The following is a 26,375-nucleotide window of genomic DNA, read 5'->3' on the forward strand; positions in this document are numbered from 1 at the left end:
GCATAGACCTTGCTGCTGGTTCTGTAGGGTTTCGATTGCCATAAAGAAAATTTAGATGCTCTGTCCCTTACCACTTTTAGTCCACAGAGAAAATTTCAAGTAGCAGAGGTGATCCCACCACCCATCTCTGAGGCCTGAATCAAAATGCCTCCCCTTGCCTCTGCTGTTTGCTGCCAGTCTGCGTGGGAGTCTTTGAGAGCAGTTCTTTGCTGTGCGGGCTGTAGAGTCACCAACAGCGCTGCCAGCCTGTGCTGCTTGGGCTGGGGCACAGAACAGCTCTGTGGAGGGCACTGCAGCCCAGCTCTAAGACCTCCCAGCCAGCTGGACGTCCGAGCCTGTGCTTGGTGCCAGCGCAGACACAGAGTTTTCTGGCTGTGCAGAGTGCTGTGGTATAGGGATGCCTTAACATCTCTCTGCCTCGGGTGTCTCAGCTTTACAATGAACTAGATACTAAAGTAAATGGTATAATATAGATGGATATTATGACAATAACAACAACAGACAGGGGATGTTTGGAGGCTAAATTCATGTCTGGAAAACATGCTGTAAGGACCTAAAGATGGAAGAGCGATATTGCTGTTATTGATATTGCAGTAACGTCTCAGAGGTCTCATTCTAGGACCTGAGTGCCACTGTGCTAAGCTCCCTGTATGCACATAAAAGAAAGGAAGTCCCTGCCCCAAACACCTTTCAAAAGAACAATATGACATTTCCCAGCATGTGGCTATTAACCAGAAAATGGGGGAGAGGACAAGGTAAAAGTGAGGTGATAAAATTTGGCATAATAATCTGCAGTCGTGACACACCCACTCTCTTGCCATGTGTTAAAATCCTGCAGTGGTTCATAATGTTCCTGAGTAACTAGCTCTCTCTTACAGACCAGATGTTCTTCTCCCCTTCTGCCTTTCCTGAAAGGGAAGAGTTATCCCCAGCATGCCACTGGACCTGTGCTGAACCCCCAGAAATATCATGAGAAACTCGGACCATTAGCATTTGTATGCAGAACTGATCGATCCAGAAGCATTTATTCAGGCAGGCTTCAGACCCCAGTACCTCCCAGTTAATCCATTTAGCATTGTGTTTGCATGTTTGCTGAGGTATTCAAAGGAGCTTTATGAAAAGGAGGATTTCTCCATAATGAATGGAAACAAACAAGATAAAAAGGCAGTGATAAGCAAACAGACAGGATTTCAATCCTAACCTGCATTTAAACTGAGTGGCTGTCAATACTAATAACGTAAAAGCAGCAGTGAAGTGTGGCTGACACATGCCAGGTAGAGAATGTTCAGAGACATCTGAAAATCGCATCAGAAATTGAAACGGCAAATGTAATCAGCATGTCTGGAATTGTCTTAATTCATTGGGTTTATATTGTCTTGAGAAGCTGGCAGGGATCCTCCGCACATAGCTTGTGCAGGCACAACTTTGTCCTTTTCCAGTCCTCTTACCACTTCTCGGTACTTATAAATGGAGGTAGGGGGTGATGCTAACGCAAGGTGTTCATGCCCATGGCTGTAAGTGTGAGGCACTTTCTCAGTGTATTCAGGATCCAGGACTTGCTGAAATCACAGACCTTACATATCAGCCCTGCATGCTAGAAGAATTCAGTCTTGATCTGACTAAACGTGATGTGATGCAGGTCAGGGGACTGAGGCATTATCAGAGCAGTGTGGAGGGCTGTGGCTGGGCTGGCTGGCAGCGATGTAGGCTGGGAGAGCACAGCTGTATGGGAAGATACAGCAGAGAGGCAAGTGATGCTGTTAGTCAAAACAGAGGGTGGTTGAAGTGACTGTGGGTTAGCAGTGTCTTTGTAGGACCATGCCCAAGTGTAGACAGCACAGGGAGGAGTGGAAAACCAACGGGAGGGGGACAGATCTGAGAAATCAGTTACAAAGGAAATACAGGAGCTAAAGCTGCAGTTTAGTATATGCACAAGTGCACATTTAGCAGGCAGTGGTTGATGACAACATAGGGATTTGGGGGCTCCACAGTAAATTTCCAAAGCCATTTGCACAGTAGATTAGCATGTGACCCAGGAAATCAATAGCCAAAAAGTATGTTTTATGCTGAAGCTGGAAAACAGGTACAAAATCACAGTAAATGGATGCAGAATGACCACTCTCATGTCTGTATAAATATTTCTGGTGAAATTGTGGGAGGGCTACAGTACACTCAGCTACGTTTTTCTGATGGGACTTTGGCTATGGAGGAGGAGCCTCTGCTGGACCACTTGGCAGGGTTTTAAGCAGTGGTGGTAGGAGTACCATGTGAGCTCGGGGTGCAAAGCATGCTGCTTCCAGTGTCAGTCACGATACTGGCCCTATACAGGGGGGTTCAGCACCACAAAATATCAGCTGTATGGAGACATAATTCGATTTAGTGAACTCGTCCATGGAACTATGGGGCCAACATGATTCCTAAAACACAAATGCTATGGGAGAATCTATTAACAATGACTAAAATAAAAGCTGAGCTGAGTGTGAATCACAGGACCAGCTGTCACAGAGCAGTGGTTCCTGTCTTCTAAGCCATGAGCCCAGTACACAGCACTCAAGTGAATGGGCATTGCTAACCCAAAGACCCCTGGCTAGTTCTGGAGAACATTTGCTATTTCTAGTCAGCTTTACTAGCTCAGTGTCAGTGTTGACACTGCTGACACCACCTTCAGAGCTCGTAAAGAAAAGAGGAGACAGCACTGCAACACCAAGCCAGGTAAGCGAAGCAAGGTGTTTGAATAGCACAGGTTGGAGGGGAAGGGAGAAGACAGCTGTGGCAATAGCTGAAGTAGAATAGAAGGGCTCAGGAGGTCAGCCAAACAGATGCAGAGCATTGCTTGATTTCTAAATGAAGCTCAGCTGCAGAAATGGTGTTCTTAAGCAAACGGGTGCTGCTGTAGCCTGGATTCACAGGCCAGGAGGACTGGTGGGAGTAGTGGGTAAAATCAGATTTGCTGTGGAATACCTGGGTGAGCAAAGCCAGGTAGAAAGAGGTTGGAATAAGGAAAAGAGAAGAAAATGGGATGCTGGCAAAAGGCCAAAGGCCATTTTCCCAGGTAATTTCTAGACCTGTGTTATCCATGGCCATGCTGGTATTGCATTATCAAGTGAACTGCTGATCTTGCTTCCTTGGGAAATGGCCAGATCTGGAATAACTCAGCAGCCCTGTGCTGGTGGGTTTGTTTTCATTCCAAACAATAATGATAGTATTTCCTTCCTCCTGCTGCCCTTTTTTCTTGAGTGTTTAGAGTTGGTATTTCTGTTATAACTAGGTCAGGGAGCTTAAGTAGGTCATGGTGACTCTCTAAATGTGGCAGATCTAGAAGCAAAGCTGGGAAGGGAAGACCTGACTCTGTGTAAACAAAAGGTGACATGCTGGGCCTGGTGGGAGGGATGATCCCAGAGTGAAGTGGGGAGAGCCTGAGGAACACCTGCATGGGAACTGTGGAGGGAAAGCGAGGTGTGGGGCAGGGAACAGGGGCTGAGGAGTGGAGTAAAGCTGATGGGAGGAGGAGGTCAGACAAGGGGATTACAACTGTAGGTGTGAGGAGAGCGGAGAAAGGTGTTAGGGGTAAAGGGTTAGAAAGAGAGGGATTAAGGCTGAAGAGGAGGTGAGCAAAGAAATGTGTGGATGAGAGTGGCTGAGTAGGGCTGGGAATGGGTTTGCATGGAGGGCAGAAGGTAAGGAAAAGGCTGAGATGGCGAAGTGCAACTGAGAGGGAAAGTGTGGTGGGGAGAGCAGGGATGGTGTTTAACTGAATGGTGCTAAGTGAAAGATCAAGGAGAGAGGAAGGTGGTATTCTTGTAGCGTGAAGCTGCTAATCCCAGCAAGGCCATGGTGATGCCATGGTTGTGCACCTTCCCTCTTCTCTGGAAAGGGTGAGCACTTTAAGGTGAAATTGCAAAAGAAAAGGGGGCTGTGACTGTGCTTGTGCTTCTCAGATGTACCTCATTTTGCAAGGGCATTGCTCACTTTGGTTTCAAAGCTCTGACTCCCGTTCAAAGTTTGGTGTTCTTCCACTGGAGTCATCAAAATCTGTTTCCCTTGAAAGCAAAGAATAATGAAGCTGCAGCAATTGAAGACCTGTTTACACCAAAGGGAGAAACCCCCAGGATTTGAAAGTTAATCATTTTTATGTGCCTGGTTTTGGGTCTCTATCACCCAATGCTTTCCATGTTTGGGGTTGACAGGTTGAAAATGATGCAGGCTTGCCTGTGGGACCCCTCAAACCAATGTTCCATGGAAATGTGGAGACTTTGTTTACTGTCTCTGCAGTATCTCCCTCCTTTTATCACAGTGCAAATGTGTTCATGGGCACAAAATCAGCGCGTGCATGAGGCTGTGTCCATTTCTGGGTCTGTTTCACATGCTTGGGAACACTTCTTTCTGAACCGAGCAGGACCCTTCATTGCATTGCATCTGGTGGTCTCTCAGGCAGCATATGCCTGCGTTCAGCTTGTCTCCCACAGCTCCTCTCTTGTTAATGTTTATGCTGTCCCATTATGGTAGGCATACTGTTGTTAGGACAGTTGAAGTAGCAGCCTGCAGGGAGGGATGTCCTGTTTCATTATTGTTGTCAGTCACAGCTGTAAGATCCACTGGGGTAGTGTCTGCAGTGGGCAACCAGAGCTGTCATTTGTGACTTATGCACAGAGATCTACTGCACCTGAGCCCTTACCAGTGGTCCTTACTCCCAGTTGCCCTACCAATACTGAAAATAATTTAGTTTTCTTCTTACGTGGAGGTTTAGTCCTGACCTAGCTGCTGACCAAGACTTACTGGGTTTAGCTTTTCCTATTAATTTTGGATAGCTATTATGTGGAGGCTTATAGAAATTTGTCTCTTTGGGCTAAGGGCAGTGGATTTGGAGGAGAAGAAAGGACAAAAAGGAAATATTTGTTAAGGGGGGGGGGGGGGGGGGTCGGGGCAGGGCACGTGTTCCCTAATGCTACCAGCTTGGTGAGCCTCTCTTACCTTTCTTATTAGTAGAGATGTTACTGTAAAGGGGGTTTGTGGCTTTGATTCTAACAGCAAAATTCACCGATCACCTTTGGGCTGTTGGCTATTCTTGTCTGTAAGATCTATAAAGTTTTCTGTGTATAGGCTCTGTGAACAGGTGTAGTCAGTTGGAGTCAGTGTGCAGTGGTTACGTAGAACTGACAGGGATGCAGTGCTGTACTGCTGAAACATTAATAAAAATATCTGAGATTATCCTCGTGTACCAGCATGTACATCCCCCAAGAACGGGGCAAGAAAAGCTTTAGGGATATTGACTTTGTTTATATTCATTTTAACCAAAACTTCTATGTGACAGCAGCATGTACTCTTCCCTGGCAGTAAAGCAGAGTTTTGTCTATGGACACTCTGCAATATTCACACACACATAGAGGGTGAAGTGTTGTACAGAACAGTTGGGTGTATCATCTGGGGATGCTCTTTAGGATGAATTAAGCCTTTGGGATGATCTTAACTTGATCATATTTCCAAAGCTGTAATTTGACACCCTCTAGTGACCGGGTTAAGAGTATTAAGCAACAGTTTTAAAAAAAAGTCCAGGAACATTAAAATTTGTTTTCTTCAGTTATTTTAGAGCAATAAATGCATTGTTTCAAGGTGGAAATTTTCCTCAATACTTTAATTTACTAGGAAAATTGAACTGCAGTTGTTGAGATCTCCTTTGGGCTATAATTTACAGCCATTTGATCTTTTTCTTTACTCCTGATACTTCTCCTGACCATAAATGCTTATATTGCTTTAAAAAAACAAAACAAATGGCCACTTATTTGGATGGTGGAGTATGTCTGGAACAAAAATATTATAGCTAGAATTTTTTTCCAAATATTTTGTCTGATGAAACACCTTGAAATTATGTAGAAACTGGGGTGTAATATGAAAAGCTGAGCTGTCCAGGCGAAGATGGCAATTAATGCCGCAACTCTGTGATTTGAGGTTAGGATTTTTTTTAATACAAACACAAATTTTATGAAATCGGTAGAAATTTGCCAGAACTGTGAGGACAGCATTTGATTTATTACTATTACCGCAACTATTATTATTATTGTCAGTTAAGCTTTACCCATCTGCTTTCTTTCGTGCACACATTAAGAACAAAGGCCATGCTGGGACTTCACAGCAGAGTTCAGGCAGCAGCCAAGCAGTGTAGGTACATGCATTAGACATGAGCAAGATTCACTGCTGAGATGAGGCATACACCTGGGATTAGTGATGGGCAGGGCCACTAAAATCCATCGTGGTACTGATACCTTTCAAAAAGCAGCACCAAAAATCAGAGAATTACAGAATACTGTTATGCTGTGCCTGGTTGCTCTGAAATCAAAAATGAGACTGGAATCCAGCTGTGCAGGTTTCCAGGTGGGTGAGTTTCTCCTTTCCTCTCCCAGCTGTCTACTGTTTCTTTTACCTGCTCCCTTCTTGGTGCCTTCAAAAACGCATCTGCCCTGCCCAGCACCACTTTCATAGCAGCTCAGTCCTCTGCTGCTGCCTGGCCATCTTCCTGACATCCTATTGCTTTCTTAAGGAGACTTTATGGGTTATAGTGCCCCTACATTTCCTCTATAGTTCTTTGGATGCAGTGGGAATGTGTGTTGTGTCACTCCTAGCTTCAAAAAACACAAGAAGGACAGGCTTAACTCCCAGCTAAGATGATTGTTTCCTTTTGAAAGCCGTAGAATAGAAAGCTTTTTAGGCAGAGAAATGAAGGAAACATGCTACATGCATGGGCATAAATCTGATCATGTGGATCAGTGGGAAGCATCTGCAAATGAAAGAAGAGAGGGAAGGTTAAAAGGGGGTGCTTGGCAGGAGTTTGCATAGCAAGCAAGAAGACAAGAAGTTGTAGATAAATAGTTATTATACTGTAACTGTGGCACAAAGTGTAGCACTACCAAAATCTTTAATCTGTTAACAAGCCTTATGTTAAATTGGAAAGATAACTCCATGGCTGCATTTTGTGACTTCTGTATACTAAACACGGTCTTAATGTCAGATCTTCCTCTGGACTAGTAATACGCCAAATAGAAGAAGCCTACAAGGGCATCTTTGTCTTATACAAGATGTCAAAAAGGCATTTCATAGCTCTTCAGGTAGATTCTGTGTTGCTTTCCTGTTTCTTTGATCTCCGATATTTACCTGATTCTTTGAAATTTATCCAATTCTTCCTATAGACAAACTGCACAAGAAATTCAGTTCATGTCCTGTAACACACGCATTCCTACAGAGCGCCTTATGATGTGCTGGGAGTCTGATCACCACTGTGCCAGCAGGGCAGAAAGATTTTGCGTTCTGGGCCTTGACCTGCAGCTCTGGAGATCTGCATTTAATTTTCAGCTCTGCCACATACTTCTCAAGTGACCTTGTGCAAGTCATTTATTCTCTCAGCATTTAATTATCACCCTTTTGCAGATGAGAAGTTGACACTTCTCTGCCTTCCAGAGAGTAATGTGAGGATAAATTCATCAACCTTTGTGTTCTGCTGTGAACAATGGGAGTTCACTGAGGCAAAGCAAAGTCCAGCAGGGGAGATGAGGCAACACAGGGAAACAAAGCAAGGTTGAAGCCCATTTTAAGCTAGTTAGAGAGCTATCCTGTATGAACAGACTATATGATGTCTTGCAGGATTTTACATTAATCCTCTGAGTGTGCAGTTCTATGACACTATTGTCCTATCATTCCATATAGTACAGTGACAAAACTGGGGGGTGGGGGGAGATCACAAGGTTCCTTGCTCTCTTTCAGTAAGCAGTCATCAGATGGCTCATTCGCTTATGTCACTATGTTATGTAGCTCCTGCCTTTTCATTTTTGTAGCTAGTCTGAGTCAAGCATGGAAAATGGCCATTTACTGAGATTACAGAATGTGGGTTGTATTGCAAATAGGAAAAAAAGTTGCAAAGCAGCAAAATGCTCTCTCGGAGAGAGAGTGTTCCATGTCAGTCTCTGTTGTCATTGTGCTTTATAGTCCTAGAACAGCTGAGCACGTCTACTCTCACTGCCAAAGGATTTCAGCTGTGTGGGACATCTCCAGCATTTCCTAGGGAGATGTTTTTCATTTTTACAGATGACAGCGTTGGGTCTGGATCGCATAAACATGCATCGTGACCTGGGGGTGAAGTTATTAAAAAGTAGGTACGATTCAGAGGAGTAGGACTTCCTGCTGAGGCGTTGGAGTCAGCTGTCTATGTATCTCCTGAATCACTGTGGTTAGTCACTATCAGTATCCGTCTTCCAGTCACTAAGTGAGTGCACACCATAAATGCTAAACAGTCCAGATAGTGCCTCCCTTGACTGGTTTCAGTTGAAGACTTCCAAGAGCCACAGAGGACTAGCTGCCTCTTCTTCCTTCGTAGCTGTTCCTGCAAGTAAGAAATTCAAACGTGATGATTGGTCTTTTGCAGCTGTTGCTCTGCCTGTGTTCAGAAGGGTGGATTTCAAGTGCCTTTTTCATCTTGCTCCTTCAAGAGCAGGTGAGCATCCTTCTGTGTACCTCAAGCTTGAAGTCATTTGGGATGCCAAGTTACATATGGCAGTTGGCTTCTTTTCAGGTATGGATGAAGGCAATTACTTACCCCCAGTATAGCAAAATGCTATCAGACAGCTCTAGTCTAATTTTTGTTTTGTTGCCCATGGCTTTTATTAAAGCTAAATGGAGCTGCAGGTTTTCAGCACTTTGGAATGCCATGTTATAAGACAGACCTCGATTCTGTTAATGGAGGTTACTGAATGTGTGGATGGAAAACATTTATAAGAACTAGACTTCGTTATTTGTTATTATTTTTTCAGGTAGTGAAAAGCTACCTTTCCCACTTGCTGCTTAATATTAGATTAGAAAAAAAGAAAAAAAAAAGGGCTTTGGTAATTGATTTAACTTCAGAATGAAGGTCTGTTGCTTTGCAGCTTCCAGGAAATACTGGTAGTCTGTTTGGATGTATGTGTTTTGGGATCTTTTGGAAGCTTTCTGCTTGAGAGTCTCATGGTTTTTGAAGATGATATTGTATCTTGGCTAGCAGGGTCCAGGATGTCAAGTGAAAAAGGGAGTAGAGCCTTTGGGGCCCAGATTTTTGAATATTCAAGTGGCCAACTGTAATCTATTTCAGTTTGAATAAGGTCTGTATATCCTTAAGATCTGAGATCTAGCTGGGGGAAGCAAGTTTTGTTTGCAGTGCCTGTGTGTAGTGTCCCTGTCTGCCCCTCCCTGTAGCATTTTAAAATCTCATGGATTAAGGATTCTTTGTTCCTAGATTCCTGATCTGAGCAGACCCTAATCACAATTGACTTCCCAGTATTTCTAAGGTTAGGATGTATTCCAGGAAAATAAAGCAGCCTGTGAGAAGTAGGTGCTGTCTTTGCTTCGTCTTCATCCTGGCTTCTCTGGAGTAATGTTGGAGGGGTATAAAACACGTTTCCCGTTAGGAGAAAATGTGCTGTGAAGTAGGAAGCCTAAGTAAATATACAATAAACAGATGTATAAAAGTGTCTGTGAGAGACAATTCATGGCTGCGTTAGTATCACAAGGAGACTTTTGTCTTGGCTTTCTATAGGCCCTTGCTGTAGTTCAGGGAATGACTGTGATGCCAAACTTTACCTTTAAACCCCATGACGAAAACAAACAGCTGGCGTGTTCTCAGCCTATTCAGCATCTCTGTGAAATAAGGGAGTATAAAGGGTGTGCTGTAGGTATTAGAGGCTTGGCACGTTTATGGTACTGCTGTTGCTGGGAAAGGGTATTTATAAAATGTGCTATGGAGCAAATATGGTATTGCTGCTAGTAGTGAAACAGCCCTAGCAAAATGCCTTTGGAACTCAAGTGAGGTATGTAAGTGCAACAAGACCTTTCATCAAAAGATTTCAGAGTGGCGGATGAACAAAACCTTCCTTTTCCTGCAGCATGAGTCAGGTCATATGGGTGGGTACAGCTGACACTTAGGCACACGTCACAGAACTTGGCAACAGGAAGTGAAGTCACATGCTTAGCAGAAACTTCAAGGGCACACTCAGGAGACAGAATGTAATTACTCAATTTGGATTTTAGCCATGACACTGAATTAGCCCTCAGAGCAAGTATGATTTTATTTATCTCTTTCCCCGTCCTGAGAGTTCCTAAGATTAGAGGTAGGCACTGAGGACCTTGTATTTCATTTTCTTTATATGCTTTTTCTATGACCTGCATTCTTGTAATATCTAAGTGTTACAAACATGAATGAATTTAGTCTAATATCACCTCTGTGAGGCTGGGAAGTACTTTCCCAGCTGCCTTTTCATGCCTGGAAGTGGTCCCTGGGAGAAGTATAAGATTGGGGAGGTTTGGTTTGTTCCTTGCACTGGGGACTACAGTTTTAGTTGCTGTCCTTTTCCACAAGGAGAGGGCATAAATATTCAGGTTAGGAAACGATTGGTAACTTAATGAGCCTCAAAAGACTTGGTGGGAAAGAGAGCATTTCCCCTCACTGCTGTTCTTGCTCACAATGAGTGCAGAGAATGGGCAGAATGAGGGACCAATCACTGTATATTTAATGACCAAATACTGTTTGTTCTTGTAGAGGGTATTGTATGTTAGGCAGCTGGTCTGTCCTCTCTTCCTCCTGGCTGACAGTAGGATTCTCTGCTCAGGTTGGTTTTCCTGTTATGTGAGCCCTACCTGTGGAGTGCACATGGAAAGCCTGTGCTTCCTTTCACCCAAGTGTTGCTTTTTGATGAAAGAGATGAAATGCATTCCCTTCCCCGTTTTTTCAGACTATTTCCCGTAGAACAGCTGCACAGTTTCCTTGAGGCCTGCTGCTGCCCCAGGCTCCTGTGATCATAGAAATAATTAGATAGGTGGTGACCCAGAACAAAAAGAAAAGGCAGGTAAGCTAGGGACAGAGATCCCTCTCTGTTCCCTGTCTCCAGGTAGTATTTTTTATTATTATGTTTTTATTTTGCAACCCAGAGCACACAGTTATTCCTCTTGCCTTTCCCTGTTGTAGGAATGGACAATGAGTAAGGTTTTAAGCAAGATCACACTTCAAGGGTGCGTAATGCTGTGTTCAAAGTACTCCACAGTGGTTTTCCATACCCGGAAAGATTTAGACCCGTGCCGGCACAGAACTCTGTGACTGAAGTGGAAGGAACGATGCCCATACCGTGAAGTCCGGTGGGAGCACGGGTCAGTTATAACCTGAGCTGCCCCTCATCGGGGGGCCGTCAGGCCAGCGGGTGAGGGCAGGCTGGAGCGCACTTTATCAAGCAACAGGATCTAGACTCCCAGCTCAGGTTTGCCTGTTGAAATAATCCAAGAACACATCGCGGAGCTATTCGCAGGGTCTCTGCGGTGCAGCCCGGCCAGCACGTAAGGCGGAGCGGATTCCCGTTAGGGCGGTGGCGCCGCGGGGAGCCCCGGAGCGCGGCGGGGAGGGGGCGCGCCGCAGCCCGGTAGGGTTCAGCACCACGGAGAGCGGCACCGCCCGCCCGCCGCGCTGCCCTCGGCTCGCACGCCACCGCCGGGTAACGCGCCGGTTATTTTAAGCCCCTTGATGCTTTTATAAACTCTTTGTATGCCGAGTGCTTGCGAAACACCCACCTGTCCGAAGAGAACTGGAAAAAAAATTCGAAATTCTTTACGAGAGCACTCAGCAAAATGGCAAGCTTAACAGTCGCTACTTGGGCAGCACTTTTCATGCAAGGGTCTCCAAGCACTTAATGAATATTAATGAAGCCAGCTGCAAAACCAGTCATCCCTTTATAATCTAGGTAGGATCCATCATCCTTCTGTAGTTGGGGAAACTGAGGCAGATAAGGATAATGTGGTTTGCCTCAGCCTGTATTGGACCTGGGAAATAAAGACTATTGACCTTTTATGCTCTCACTAATGCAAAGCCACACAGCTCCTATAGGTCTGCCCATTTTGCTTTTAAGAGATTTATTTCTTTCTTGAAACTACCATTTGCTTAACTGATCTAGGTTGGCAAGCTTATGGCAAAATATTTTCCAGCTAGACTAATTATACCAATTCTCACCTACTGCCCTTCTGTATCCTGACGATTGCTGCTGTTTTCAAAAAGCTAAGAGAGTCACTGGCCTTATTTCAAATGGACATCAGTACATGTGTGGTGCTGGGTTTGTTATTCATATTTTTGAAAACATTAATTTGCAGCAACAACTTGCCCCTTTAATGCTTAGATATATATAAATATGTGTACTATTTTGCACTCAATTGTCAGGCATGTCCCATGCTGTTTTGTTGTTCCCCTGGACAGGTGGAGACAGAGCAGTTAGGCACTGACGGCTTCTGTCTGGTGAGCTGGCTCTTGATTGACTGATTAGCTTCTTTGTATGGCAGGCGCTTCTCTCGGCTCCATCATTAAAGATGCATCTTAACCCCTTGCAAGAGCCTTTTTTTTTCTTGTTTTTTTTTTTCTTTTTTTTTTTTTTTCTTTTTCTTTTTTCTTTCTTTTTTTTTCTTTTTTTCCTGAGACAATCGGAGAGAGAAGAGTATTTTACAGTAGGGAAACTTTTATTAACACGGGAGGTGTTTAGAGATGGAATGTAGTCAGGTTTCTGGCTCCAAAACTGCCAAAGAGCCCAGAACATGTAAAACTGGTGCATATATCTGTAAGTAACTTCTTTGAAAAAGAAAACTAAAAAAACCTGGTGGTCAGAGTAGCAACTTATACATCTTCTCAAAAGATTTTTTCACATATAGCATTCCATTAAGTTTTGTTTGTAGAGGCTGTCTTTAGTATTAAATAGTTAACCTTTGTAAAATACATCAGAAGGCATTGGTGAGGTGTTTTTCATTTTACAGTTGAATAAGATGAGGCACGGAGAAGGAGACTGGCTTATAGACATGGTTGCAGGTGTCTGGACTGTCAGGTTCCAGCTCTCAGTCATTTCAGCTTGACACCAAACCACTCTCTCCTTCCAGAGGTAGGAGACGAGACCCAGATGATGACCCCAATTCTCTGTCAGTACTGGTATCTGATGTAGCTTCTTTCCATTTTGTTGTTGATAATGCTATGAAAGTCCCTTATCTAATACATTGTCTGTCTGGAGAAGTGATACGGGTGTGTATAAGTGTGAACTGAAATTGATATGCTACTATAACTTAATTGTTTCTTTATAAAATAACGTTTCACAGGTCAGCTTGCACCACTTTGGAAGGAGTTTAAGCTAAGGAAAACAAAAAAGCAGCTCCTGTTCTGCAGCAAGCATCTATACAGGGAATTATAACATTTGCTTGTTTAACAGGATTTTTGAAGTTATATTGATAATCCCAGTAAAACTCCATTTCAGACAAAACCTAGAATAATTTCGTTGTGATGCAGTACTTCCTGCATCATCCTTGCAGATATTGTGATGAACTCAGAGACGACATGGCTGCTTCTGTGTAGTGCCACAAGTAGGTTGAGCTATAGCCCTAGGATTCTGCCTGAAAAAAAGGGACAAGATAATCAATGTCTTCTGTCTGCAGGTCAGTATCTTAACAGTCAGCTGTGGTTTGTAGCTGGATGGGGGAAGGATGGAGTCTTCTGTTGTTATGAATTTGCCTGTGCATGGGGTGATCATATAAATTGTGCTTATGATCACTGGCTTTTTGCATAGAGTTGGGCACAGTATGTTCAAGACACTTAAGTTCAGCTGTGACTGACTTGCCTAGCTGTGTCCAGGTTGTAATAGTCCCCTACACTTAACCTCTGGCGCCCCTTGCTGAAGACATTGACAGGCTAGGCAGAACTTCGTTAATTAGAACCTGTTGGAAAGCTTCTCTTTTATTACAATGGAAATATGAAATATAGCAACTGCAGACCCAGTGGTTCATCTGACTTTATTTCTGCACTTCAGCTGAGGGATCAGTTCCTATAGGATGATTCTGACTTTTTTTTGCAAGAAGCCAATGCTGAGAGGCACTGCCTCACCATTTAACCAGGTACACCCATTGTTTTGTTGCAGTTCACATCATAAACCTAGATTTGAAGAGCAGAAAGTTTCAGTGCCTCCAACGCTAAGTATAGGCATCAAAACAGCATTTTGCGTGGTAGGAACCTGATTGTTAAGAGATATCTAATGAGCATTCTGCATTAACCCTGCATAAGGATTCACATACCTTTCTGCATGATGGGAGTCGGGTCTATGCAGGCATTTAGACATCAACATATGGAGCTTTGGGTTCTCTCTGTGGTCTAAATCAAAGAGATCTGTAGGTCTGAAGCTGTGTTTTAAGATCATAGAAGAAACTGTCACTTTAGAGATACACAGAGCTCTCCACTGAGAGCTAGACATAGCATAGATCCATCCTGGGATGTAGCATGATGTCTGGTTTAGTAGAGGTGTAGAGAGCTGAGAGCAAGCAATAATTCAACAGAGCTTAACATTGGCTCCTTTTTAATTATAAGCCATGTTGATTGGCTTCTAAGAATGTTTTATTAAGTCATCTTTAGTCAGGGGAATATTGATGGCAGTGGACTGTTACAGAGCTGTATTTGTGGTGGTGTGAGAGGTGCGCTGTGGGAGGGCTGTGAAGGCTACTCTATTTTTGGGATATGAAATTGCAGTGCAAGGAGGAATGGATGGCACCTTGCTGTGAAATAATATAATTCATACCTATTTCTTTACAGTATTGCCCTTTGAATGGGCAGTGACATGGCAGCCTTGTCTAAAGGCAACTGCCCAACCTTTGCTCATCCACGTTCAGTGCAGAGTTCCAGCTCTGTTAGGAATCGTTTGCATGCAGCAGATCTTGTTCTCTCTGAGTTGCATTGATGCAGTGCCAGTCAGCTTGGGGAGGAAAGGCAAACCTGCTAACTGGAGCTTTTGCTTGTTTACTGTGTATTTTTATCTCCCCTTCAATGTTTTTTTCTTTTTTTTTAATTTAAATATTTGATGTCAGTTCATTTATTTTTATGACAAATGATTTTTTCATTCCAGAAACAGAAAGCAATAGAGATGCCAGCATCACGGGGGCATCTGTTCTCTACTTTTAATTAGTCCTTTTCCCCCACTCACTTCCAGCTCATATACAGAGATGCATGACTTCTTTTTTTAAAAAAAAAAACCAAAAACCAAAAAAATCCCTACCACCTACCTCTGTCATCCATTACAACTTACCTATCTGTGTGTGAAGCCAAAGACAGACCGACCATCTCCGAGGTCTAAAGCACTGCTAAAAGATAAAAGCTTTTGCATGCAGTTGGTTCCCAAGGGTCAAAGTCTGTGTTTGGTGAGGTGTGCCCTCAGGGAAGATTGTTGCATTTTCTTTTAAGTGCCAAAAAACACCATGCAAATTAATCATGAATCTATTACTTTGGTTGCTATATTACACCTCCAACCCTTTGTTTTCTGTCATGAAATGCCATGTCGCCCTCCCCCTTTTTTTCCTCTTAGTAAGAAGACCTGATGTGCTGCTTTTCACCCTCAATGCCTTCATACAGGATCATGTCTCAGACACTTCAAAGGGATCTAGGAGTATTCAGTACATTCCAGGCCTGAGTCATTTATTTATTCTGGACATGATGGATCCTGTCGATCCTGGATGCCTTTATGCTTACTACTATAACTTCAGGGCTGACCTGGTTGATAGAATGAAGAAAGGAATGCACTGGGGGCTGCAGTCAGTAGTCCCAGCCAGTTTTTGATAGGGCTCTTACACTGTTTTCAAGGAAAAGAAGAATGAAAAGCCTGCAGCAGGAAAAGGAAGCATGAAAGTTGGGCCATTAAACCATAACAGGGTATCATGAGTTTAATTTGAGCAGGGAAATACATAGAAGTAATGGCCCTCGGTTTATGCCAATGGTGAAACGTATGATGCTCTGAAAGGGTATCAGAAGGGGGAGGTAGACAGTGTTGTATTGCATGGGAGAGTTTAAGTGAGGAGGCAATGGCACCAACAAATAGAGAACTCAGGCAATAATCCTGTTCTGATTGTGAGGGGAATGGATGAACTATCACCTTGGCTGATCTTTCTCACCTGTAACTCTGACGTGGATATGACACTTTGAAGTGCTGAGAATATCCATCAATATCTGTTGAAATCTGTGATAACTAAGGGCATGGATCATTCTGCATTGTTATGCTAGTGGTATTGCTTCTGTAGGTTTGAGGCAACCCTCTCTGTTCTCTGCCTTAGACACAGCTCACTTTTCTGCATGTTTCATCACTCCACGTTTTGCTTGCTTCACTCTGCCTCACAGCTGCTGCATTAAATCCATCCGTGGACACTTAAAAGATGCTATGGAAATGTATTGCTTGCCTTCAGCAATAGCGGTGGTTGGCCAGTTCTGTTGCTCCCCTAGCCCATCAGCTTCAGTGCTGTGGTGCTTGTGTTTGCTGGACTGTTCCTTCTGAGTGTACGGAGGTGAACACATGTTCCGTATTAATCTTCATTTCAATGAAGTTGTTTTAGTTCATGCTTTATTGCAGCGCTTTGTAATAATGCATCTGTAATGGCAGCCCTTGGGGCAGCAGTCGCATGTGGCAGGCTGAGTGCCTGAACTGCTCCTGAGAATGACTCCAATCATACAGAATGAGGCACTCCCTGGTGCACCATCTGAATTTATAATACCAATTTATATGGTGCCCTAAAGCAAGCTTTGTATTTGCTCTGGGACACAGGGGCCAGGCTATAGAAGAGGAACTGCTCTCCATTTTCTTGCTGTCCCTTTTTCGAATATATGCATTTGTCTAGCTTTCCAACTTGCCTGTCTTAAAGCTTAGACTGAGCCCAGGAAATGCAAGAATATGCTTTGATACACAGTGATGGGTGCAGAACCTGTAATTGGACAGAAGAGGCCTGCTGCCAGTCTCACGGCATCAGTCAGAGCCTTCCAGTAGGTGAGGAGGGGAGATGCGTAGGAGGACACAGTGCTGCAAGCAGTGTTGGAGGGCAGAGTCCTGGCTGTTAGTTCTTTATGGTCATGTTTGTGTGGTTGGGAGTCAGTACTGGCTTAACCTCCTTTGAGAAAACAGGTGATATGAGACCCAAGCCACTTTGGGTTGGGTTTTCAAAACTCAGTGTTGGATTTTCCAAGATAGATATCCAGTAGAATTTTCAGAAAGTACTTAAATAGCATGGAAATCTAATGCCTATTAACTTTGAAAAAGGAGCATATAGTGCTTTAAAGGTCAAAAACAATACTTTAAGCTTGCCCTGGAGATATGCCACACCTATCATTAAATGCAGGCTAAAAGGCTTTTGTCAAAAATAGTGTTCACTAAGTGGAAAGAAGGTATGTTTTGCTCATTGGAGAATTTTGCTTATGCTAGAAAATTCCCATTCCCCAGTGTTTTATAGCAGCAGGGAGAGAACTTTTCCCCTTGACTCAGTTTTATTGGAGTCCTGTTTGGGGTTCACCATCTCACCTTAAATCTTCAAGTTATAGACTCGTGCAAAAATAAGATGTCTATTGTAATCTGATTGTGAATGAGAAGTACTTCCTCGCATGGGCAGAACGATCTTTGATGGCGCTGTGTTCGCTTTGCATGAGTAGAGAAAATAACAGATTGTTTCATTTAATCGTCTTTATCCAAAATTATATATAAGGTTTAAAAATGAGATGGCCCACACATTAGAAGGGCACTGGCTGCAGCAGTTGCTCCTTGTCCTGAGAGGTTCCCAGCTGATCAGTTAGTTATAAAGATGCAAGCATTTTTCAGGAGCTCAGGAATTCTCCTGGGAAAACTTGTGAGTGACAGAAACTGGGAAAAGCAGTGACTGTGGAGCGGATCTGAGCTCAGTCATGAGTTGGGTGCTATAGTGGGTGTGAGGGGCTGCTTTTTGAGAGGAAGAGAAGGGAGCCTGTCCTGTCCAGCACTGATGTCCTTATTTCACCTGCTCGTGTTGGCTGGGGAGGGTTTCTGTCTTGTGTGGATAAGCAGCCAGCTACAGGTAAGTGTTTGACATGGGATTGCCAGGGATTGTTCTGAAGAATGAGCACAACTTTAGGTACAAAATCCAAAAACCGTGTTTCCTGCATTGTTAGGAGTGTTATCTAGTGGTTACAGCAGGAACTGTCCCTATCTTGTACCGCTGGCCTTGACCAATCTAGGTGTATGTACTTCGGGGTCACTGAAGGGGTCAAGGGCAAAGTGGAAATAGTATTTAATTTTGAGGACTTGCTGGAGCTCTTCAAGCAGTAGCTCCTGTAAATGCATTGGCTGAGCATCTTATTAAAGAGAGGTTTATATCTTTCAGTCATGTTAAATTCAGCTTTTCTGATCACAGGCTTTTCCATACTCTTATTCTCTTAGTACTCATCAATTTCTATTCTTGCCCAATCCTGCTGATGGACAAGCAGGTATGATATGGTATGTTGTCAGCAGGGAAGCACACTGTGATGTCATTATTTCATTTTCATGGATCCATCTGAGGATTCAGAAACAAGAAGAGGAGGCAGAGTTCAAGTGGAAGATGTAGAAAGTAATAAGGATCTGCTGAGTCTTACTGCAAAGGGGGTTGATAACATCTCAGAAACTGGAGTGATCCCACAGAGTTAGAAGACTTAAGAAGCAGGAAAGGGTGGAGTTCAAAGCTGATGGAAATACTTGTTGGAAGGTTTGTGCATTAACTCTGAACTGTCGCTTTGGTTTTGACCATTTCACTGGATGCTACCTGCTGCCTGTAGAAGTGGTCTCTTCCTTTTGGGCCAGTCAGGGTCACAGTGGGATTATTGACAACGACAGATAGTAATGGATGTTTTTTCTGTCTTAGAATGAGATGTAGATATGTGTCTAATGTAATAAGTGGTAGTGTGGGTCATAGAGCCAATGTGACAACCATCAAATTTTATATTGCTGGCTGAAAGAATGTACAGCTTTTTTTTTTCTTCTTCCCTTGCACACTTAAGTGTGCACACGCATCTGTCTCATCTGTTGTTGTTATGCTTATGTATTCCTAAGTATAAACACACATGTACAAGACAGCCTTTCACAATGACACTCTTAGAGATAGCGGAAAACACTGTCCGTGACTTGGAGAAAGGTTTGCATTATTTTTTCCCCAAATATATTAGTTGGTGTAATGAAACATATTCCATTTCCCTACATGTTTTGCCCTGAACATACCCCTGCAGTGTTTGCATGCACACCACTCTTACTTAAGCCCTCTTACATACTCCTACAAGGAATCCTCTGGGTAAACACATCAGGTTTTTTTGACATATGCTCTTCTATTCATACACTGCCACACACACAAATGTGCATGTGTGTGTAGTTTCTGTCCCCTGTACACTCAGCTAAAAAAAGCGGTGCTCAGAAAATCGCTTCCTGCGTACACTGTATAGAGTTTCTCTGTAGCTATTAAATAAATGCAATGGAACATGCTAGGAGGAAGAAAAGGTCTGTGAATCAAGAATAAACAGATACGTCCTGCAAATGGCCAGAATAACTTTGGAGGTTGAACCTTCCACTGGAGTGAAAAACGGCATTTGCAGGAGAAGGACTTAGAACTAATCCTCTGGAATGATGGTAAAGGGAGTTCTGACCAGGCACTGTCATGATTACTCTTTTCCCATCTCTGTTATTTCTTATTATTGTAATGAGTTTTGCTTGCTCAAGTAGGATAAGGTCACCAGTGAGATAACATCAGTTTCGTTTGGCACAACCAAGATGGTCTGAACGCAGTTTGGACTGCAGCTTCTAAATTCACCTTGGGTATTAACTTCGGGCAAAAAGACACTGAAAGTGCTAACATGGCAAAAAAAAAAAAAGGGGGGGGGGGGGGGGGGGGGGGGGAGAAAAAAAGCCAGAGATAAATTGCCTTCTTGCCTTGTCGCACAGAATTCCCTGCCACTGTTTCAATGGCAAATTCCCCTTGAGCCTTATTTGGTCAATACCATTCCGAGAACCTGAGGAAAAAGCCCAGGAGATTACATTCCATGGGACAATATTGCAGTGCAGCCTTTGTTCCCATCCCCTGATGCCATACTTGGGGCATTATTAGATTGGGAATCTTCTAGGTCTTGTGTTGCAGCATTTGGACATCCTGGCATGATGGATGATGCCTCTAACTCCTGCCTGTTCTGTCTCCAGAGCCTATTCTAAGCTCTGATCTCAATCTCTCTCATCGTCCCTGCTTAACAGAAAAGGGGGGGATCTGGAACTGATGAAAATGGTACACATAGTTTCTAGTGCATCAGGGAGTTAGGTAGCTCCTGTGAGCCAGATCACTGCTCCAGCAAGATGTAAGCAAAAGCTATGTCTTGTGGGTACTACAGCTGCTGTCCTGAATTAGCAAGCTCAGATCTCAGAGTAGGATAAGTACCTTGAAGACGAACATTCCCACTTAGCTATTTATTGAAAATTGTATGAACTGAACTGCCCCGGGTTATTGACAGTATTACATCTTTTAGTTAAAACAAACATGTGAGCGTGGTAAAAAGTTTTGGAAATTCATTTTGAAGGGAACCAGCAAAAGAAGATTAATAACGTGTCTGTGCCTGTGCATTCTTGCCTTTTGCCTCTTCTCTCTGGTGGTGGGAGCAGAAAGCACAGCGCCTATGTCAGGAGGCAGTGGCCAGGTGTCCAAGTGTATAAATCTGTGACACTAATTTACAAGGCCCCTTGGAAAGGGAACTTAATGAAAACACCAGAAAAGGCTGATGTATCTACTGATCATCTTATATATGGGGATAAAATACTTTATCTAGAGCGTGTCACACATTTTTGAAAGTCTCACTGGAATGCCAGGGCATGTGCAGCGGAGGGGAGGAGTATCAGAGGGGGCTGGTGCTCGTCTCACTGGTAACAATTTTTTTTTTCCTTTCTCTCCACACAATTTGTTTGCAAACTGCAGGGCTAGAGCTAGAGATGTGAAAGAAAGAATTAGAGCAATTAGTCAGAAAAATCCACTCCCCTATTGAGCAATTAGAGTATTGCTTCCTGGACAAAGAACTTCTCCTTATACTGCACTGGTTTCCTCTTCATTCCACTTAGCTCCACGCTCTAGCAAAGATGTGCCTTGCAACCTTAAAGAAACTTCCTTGCTCTTCTAATATTTTCTCACTACTCTCTACCTATTTATAAAATGTCTGCTATTTTGGTGCCGAACTGTAACAATTTTTCAGAAATAGAGGTCTGTGTGTCCGAGTTATGCACATTAAGATTTTTTCCCAAAGTAGTTATTATCTTCTTTGGTTCATATATAGCACTCTGAACAGAAGTTCCTCAGTTAGATGAAGTCTTCTGTGCTTCTTTCTGATTTACACCTATTTTATATGTGGGGGTCCTAGTTTTTTTTTTTTTTTTTTTTTTTCAAGTTGAAAGAACGGTGTGTGGATGAAAACTAGCTTGTTTTCCCCAAATCTTCTTGGGCTCACTTCATCCTTTGTGATTAAGCAGGCTGTAAGCTGCCATTGCTAGTTTGTTTTTCTCTCAGGGTACATGCTGCTTTCTGTCTGCTAAACTGAAGAGGTTTGGGTTGGAACTAGAAGTGGAGACTGCTGTTGCCATTGATTTTACATGGAAGATGCTCTGATGGTAGGCAGCCAGATGAAAATATGATGCAAGCACGTACATGGTCTTAGAAGACCTCAGAGATTGAAGGGCCAGTGGTGGTGCAGTTTCAGATGACTACCTCATCAAATCATTACTTTGATAAACTGCAAGCTACAAAATACTAGATTGCCAGAACTATCAGCAGGGGAAGAAACGTACTAGAAGCCAGATTTTATTGCCAGTTGCACATTTTAAATCTGGAGTTAACTATTGAAGTAAATGAAGTAATACCTGATTTTCTTCACAGTAATTGAGGCTGGGATCTAATCCCATGCCCTGAGGAGGGATTGATAGTTCTCACTGCTGTTATATTGTCCATACAAAACAGGAAGCTTAACAATAACTGGCCTTTGCACAGACATCTAAAGGGATAAATTCTTGCTCTTGGGGATGCTGATTTTGAGTCCGGAAGATGCCTCTTTGCAGGACCATTGTCACCTTGTTGAAATAGGTCTCCATTACCCTCTCTGTGCATGTATCTGAATTTGTTAGGGGATGTGAAGGACTGTGTTTTCCAGAGAAACTTCCCAGGGGGCTCCTAACACTACTTGAAACTATTATTTAGTGTTTCTGTGTGGCTATTATCCACCTCAGACACAGCTGCATTTTGATAGTGGGCAAAGTGATCAATACATACTGTATAAAATAATTATTATTTATTATTTATTGAGTGCTGTGAGTAGGCTGTCTGCTATACGAAATGTAGAAAAAGACAAAAACCTTTGAATACATGATCAGAAGAGGAAGGAAAGGCAAATAGCTCTCCAGTCTGTCCCTAGGGCAGATGCATTTCTAAGTGTCTGGCATTGCAGTGCGAGCATTGTACACAAACTTTACAAGATGGTAAGGTCTGGAGAGAGGGGACAGAAGATTAGATTTCTCACGTTTGGTTTTGTGTATGCTTCATGTACATGATGTTCCTGCCTGCTAGTCTTTTTTGAGGTGGACATGCAGCATGATAACACATTGAAAAACTTTACATAGTTCCCCGCGGAAGGCACTCAGAATTATGTTGTTTACTGTGCTAAGTGCCAATGGTGATAAAATGATAAATAACAGTGTTTAGGATATACAGCCTGAATGAAATGCTGGTGCCAGCACAGTCAACGGTGCCCGTCGGTGCTATTGTTTCTACTTTCACAAGTGAGGAAGCGAGTGGATAAAAAGTTCGAGAGGTTTGTGCAAGGTAACAGGGAAGCTTAGTGGCCGGTTTAAATGAGCCGGGCAGTGTATAAATCGACCTGAGACACCCAGTAGGTTTGGGTCAAACTCTGAGCTAGGAGAGAAAAAAATCTTTGTGGACTTTAAGTGTTGTGGGGATCGCAAGAGGAAGGCGTTACCTGCTGCTCAGAGGGCAGCTCCCTGCTTGCTTGGGTAGTGTCGGCAAACTCTAGAAGGTAAAAACAAGCTGTATCTCCCGTCACCCCGTGCTGGGAGCAGAGGGGCAAAAATACGGCCGTGCCGTGCGGCGGGGCAGCTCCCGAGGAGAGGGAGGCTGGCGGGGCCGGAGGCAGGAGAGGAACCTCCAAGCTCTCTCCCGGGAGGAGCCGGCGGTCCCGCCGCAAGCGCGGGAGGAGCAGCCCGGCCGGGCGCTGCCGCCCGGGGCCGTGCCCGCCGCCGAGGCCGGGCGGACCGTGCCTGGGGGCCGGGGGCGCGGGCCCGCGGTCTCTTTAAAAGCCGGGGCCGGGCCGGGCGGGCGCGGCGGCAGGGGGCGGCGGCGGCGGCGTGCGCGGGGCTCGGGCTGCTCCGGCACCGCGGCGCGCTCAGCCCTGCGCAGCTCCGCCCGCGGCCGCCCGCGGCTCGCACGGCTCGGCACGGCACGGCTCGGCTCGGCTCGGCGCGGCCAGCCCAGCCCAGCCTCCCCCGGGACCCCCGCGAGCCTCCGCGGCTGGGGCCACGCTGGAGCCCCCTGCCCCGCGGCGGAGGCGAGCCGCGAGTTGGCGCGGCGGCCGGCGGCCGCCCGGCTGCGGAGGTGAGAGGGGGCGGCGGGTGGGGGGCGGCACGGCACGGCTCGGCACGGCCCGGATCGGATCGATCGGCGGGGGCTGCCCGCCGGGCGGGCGTTGGGCGCCGCCGCTCCGGAGCTCGGCGGGTGGGTTTCTTCAGACCCCCCTCACGACAACTATTTCGGATCGTTTCACCCCGCTGTGCCCGCTCCCTGCTGCCCCGGCGGGGCTGGGCGCTGGCCGCCCGGGCGGAGCGGGCGCGCACCGACCCCCGGGACGCTCCGGCCCCGGCTCCTTTTGCCCGACTTTTTGGGAAATCGCAGTTCCCACGGCGGGGCTTTTCGGAGTGGAAAATGGGGGTGGGGGGGGCCCTCTCGGAAAAGAAGACGACACTACGCTGAGTTACGGCAGGGAGACGCTTAGAGAGAGCCTACTGTTTGACTAAAGCGTAAGGATTTCTTTTTAAAAAAATATTGATGAGGAAAGAAGAGAGGCTGAAGATGAAAGTTTTTTTTTCTTTAATATTTTTTTTCCTCTTCCAAGTCTTCGGATCTATTACAGTAGCGCCTTTCCTCCCCGCCTTCCATTTGTTTGTATTAATGATTTAGTAGCCGTCTTGCCTGAAAACTTCCACCGTGAGCGACTGCTGTGGGTTTTCAGGCAGTCAGTGACCTTAAAGGTTGGTTCAATGCTTTCTTCGTGCAAGATGTATGTGAAATAACCGCTGTGGTTTTGTTTTTTTTTTTTCTTTTTCCGTCAAAAAAAATCCACCTGCTTTATAATTTAAAAGAAAACATCATTCAGTCAGGGAGTGATGTAATTCTCCTACCTAAGGGCACTGACTCTGATGCTTTGCAGGTGACTTGTCTTTTGCTTACTCTTTAAATTTATTTTAATTGCAGTATTTTGTAGCTAGGAAGTAACATATTTAACCAGTGCTCTTTGAGGATGTATTTTGTTAAAATTGAGATCTTTCTCTTTCAAAAAAATTTTTTTCCCCTTATTTCTTCCCCCTTCCCCACCCCAAAGAAAACAATAAAAAAGATTAGGCATGAGATCAGTGGCAGAAAACCCAAAGGATTGGGGAGGCAGAATTCAGGCTAAAAACATTGAATCGTTTATAAAAAGGACACTTTCAGCCTTTCGCTTTTCCAAGCTCTCCTTCCACCTTTCCGTGGTCAAACTGTTCAACGCTTCGTTGCAAATAGTTTTAAGAAATTATTTCTGGTTTTCCTAAATATTAATTGTTCCTCCTCTATTTTTTATTGCACACAATTGTTCCGTGATAAGCACACAGCCCTCCTAAAAAGGTGACTATTTAAATGACCGCTCACCAATACGTGCTTAATGCATATTTTGAGGGGCTGTTTTTTGAGGGGGTGAACTCTTAACTAGACTGGTGAAAAGTCTAAGAGAGATGTTGAGTAGGTGGAGAAAAAATTGATCACAAAAGGTTTTGTTTGCCGTGATGATACAGTCAGTTATTAATTGTAACGTGAACCAGAAGGGTGTTACATCTGTCACTGGTTTAAGTTAAAATAGTCATTGGTGTTAAGTTGGGCAAGTTTATCTAACGGTTAGTAGTATTTTGGGGGGAGGAGGCTGCAGAGATTATTGCTCTTGGTGTTAGGACTGGACGCGCTTTATCAGCTGAACGAACTAGATTATTGTACAGACATAATTTTCCATTTCTCTATCGGTTTCTTTTCAGTCTTTAGCAGTTTCTTAAACATTTGTCTCTAACAAAGTATCTGGTTTTTGGGAGTAGGGAGGTGCAGCTGGGAACGTTGGAAGTTTGGGGATAATGGGAGCAACAGGACGGTATTTATTTATTAAAAAAAAAAAAAAGAGAGAGAAGTTAAGAGGTGAGGATTCTCTTTCTGGAGCATTCGGGCACTTTCCGGTGGGGTATGTCTCTAGGCTTTTAATTATTTATTTCACTTTTGTCCTTTAAAAGAATGAAGTAAAGCGAAACCAAAATGAAATGAAATAAAATTAGAGTAAGCGTTGAAAAATAAATAAATAAAGGAATGGAATGTCTGAAAGCCCAATGCTTGATTTCATCATCCTGGTGGTGATGGCTTCTCGATAGAAGCGATATCTGCCGATATCACCCCTGTTCCATGGCTATAGCCTGGCCTCATTTTACGCTGCGTTTCCACTGAACATGTTGACGTGCTGCGGCTTATATAAGGGGAAGAACAAATTCAAGCAGATTAGTGCTTGGGATTTTGAGATCGGCTACCCAGATTGTGTTGTGGGTTTTTTCCTTTGCTTGGGGGAGCTGATAGGGAAGGCTGGAGAATGATGGGAGGGGGTAAAATCGGGATGTGTGGTTGGGGGAAGATGGGGGTGATGCGGGGAGCAGCTTATTCGCATAATGTCTGCGCTATGCCCTTTTTCTTTTCTTTTTATAAAGCCCATTATCTCTAAAAACACATTATTCTCCAGCCTGGTCTAAAAAAAAAAATAGTGGGAGGGGTTATCATAGCGAGGGGGTTTGGTATGGGAGTCATTAGCCCCACTGCTGCAAAACCAAGATACAGAAATCCATCTGCACCAACATTTCGGGGGGAGGGAGGGCGTAGAGAGGGGGGAAGGGATGGATTGTCTATCTTGGATTAGCGAAGTGGAGCTTTGTATTCTTCATTTTCCTCCCCATTTTCTGCCATTTCCCCCCATCCCCCCTATCCGCACACCCGCTTTCCTCCTCCCAGCCCCCACCCCCCCGAAGGTTTCTCATCCCTTGACGAGAAAATTCTGTGTTACATCCTGATGGCTCTGCGGCTTTTTTTTTTAGTGCATCACAACAGTGGCACGATGACCTTTGCTTCATGCCACACAGATTCGGGTTCCTGATAGGACTGTGACTGCAGCTTGGGCACATGTGCACACGCTCATACACCCATAGTCATGTACCTAGGACAGGCCGTGATTTAATTCCGATTTTTGC

At 44.3% G+C, this 26,375-nt stretch overlaps 1 protein-coding gene across 34 annotated transcripts in view; it reads left to right on the forward strand.

Moving 5' to 3' along the window:
- Positions 1–23,210: 23,210 nt before the first annotated feature.
- Positions 23,211–26,375, forward strand: part of NRXN3 (neurexin 3) — a 1,021,208-nt gene continuing 1,018,043 nt past the window's right edge. For all 34 annotated transcript variants that reach the window (XM_040600857.1, XM_040600858.1, XM_040600879.1 and 31 more), the window contains exon 1: positions 23,211–23,448. The gene's annotated coding sequence lies outside the window, so the exon portion shown is untranslated. The remainder of the gene's footprint in view (positions 23,449–26,375) is intronic.

Source organism: Falco naumanni, chromosome 7 (genome assembly GCF_017639655.2).
Source record: "Falco naumanni isolate bFalNau1 chromosome 7, bFalNau1.pat, whole genome shotgun sequence".
Classification (NCBI taxonomy): domain Eukaryota; kingdom Metazoa; phylum Chordata; class Aves; order Falconiformes; family Falconidae; genus Falco; species Falco naumanni.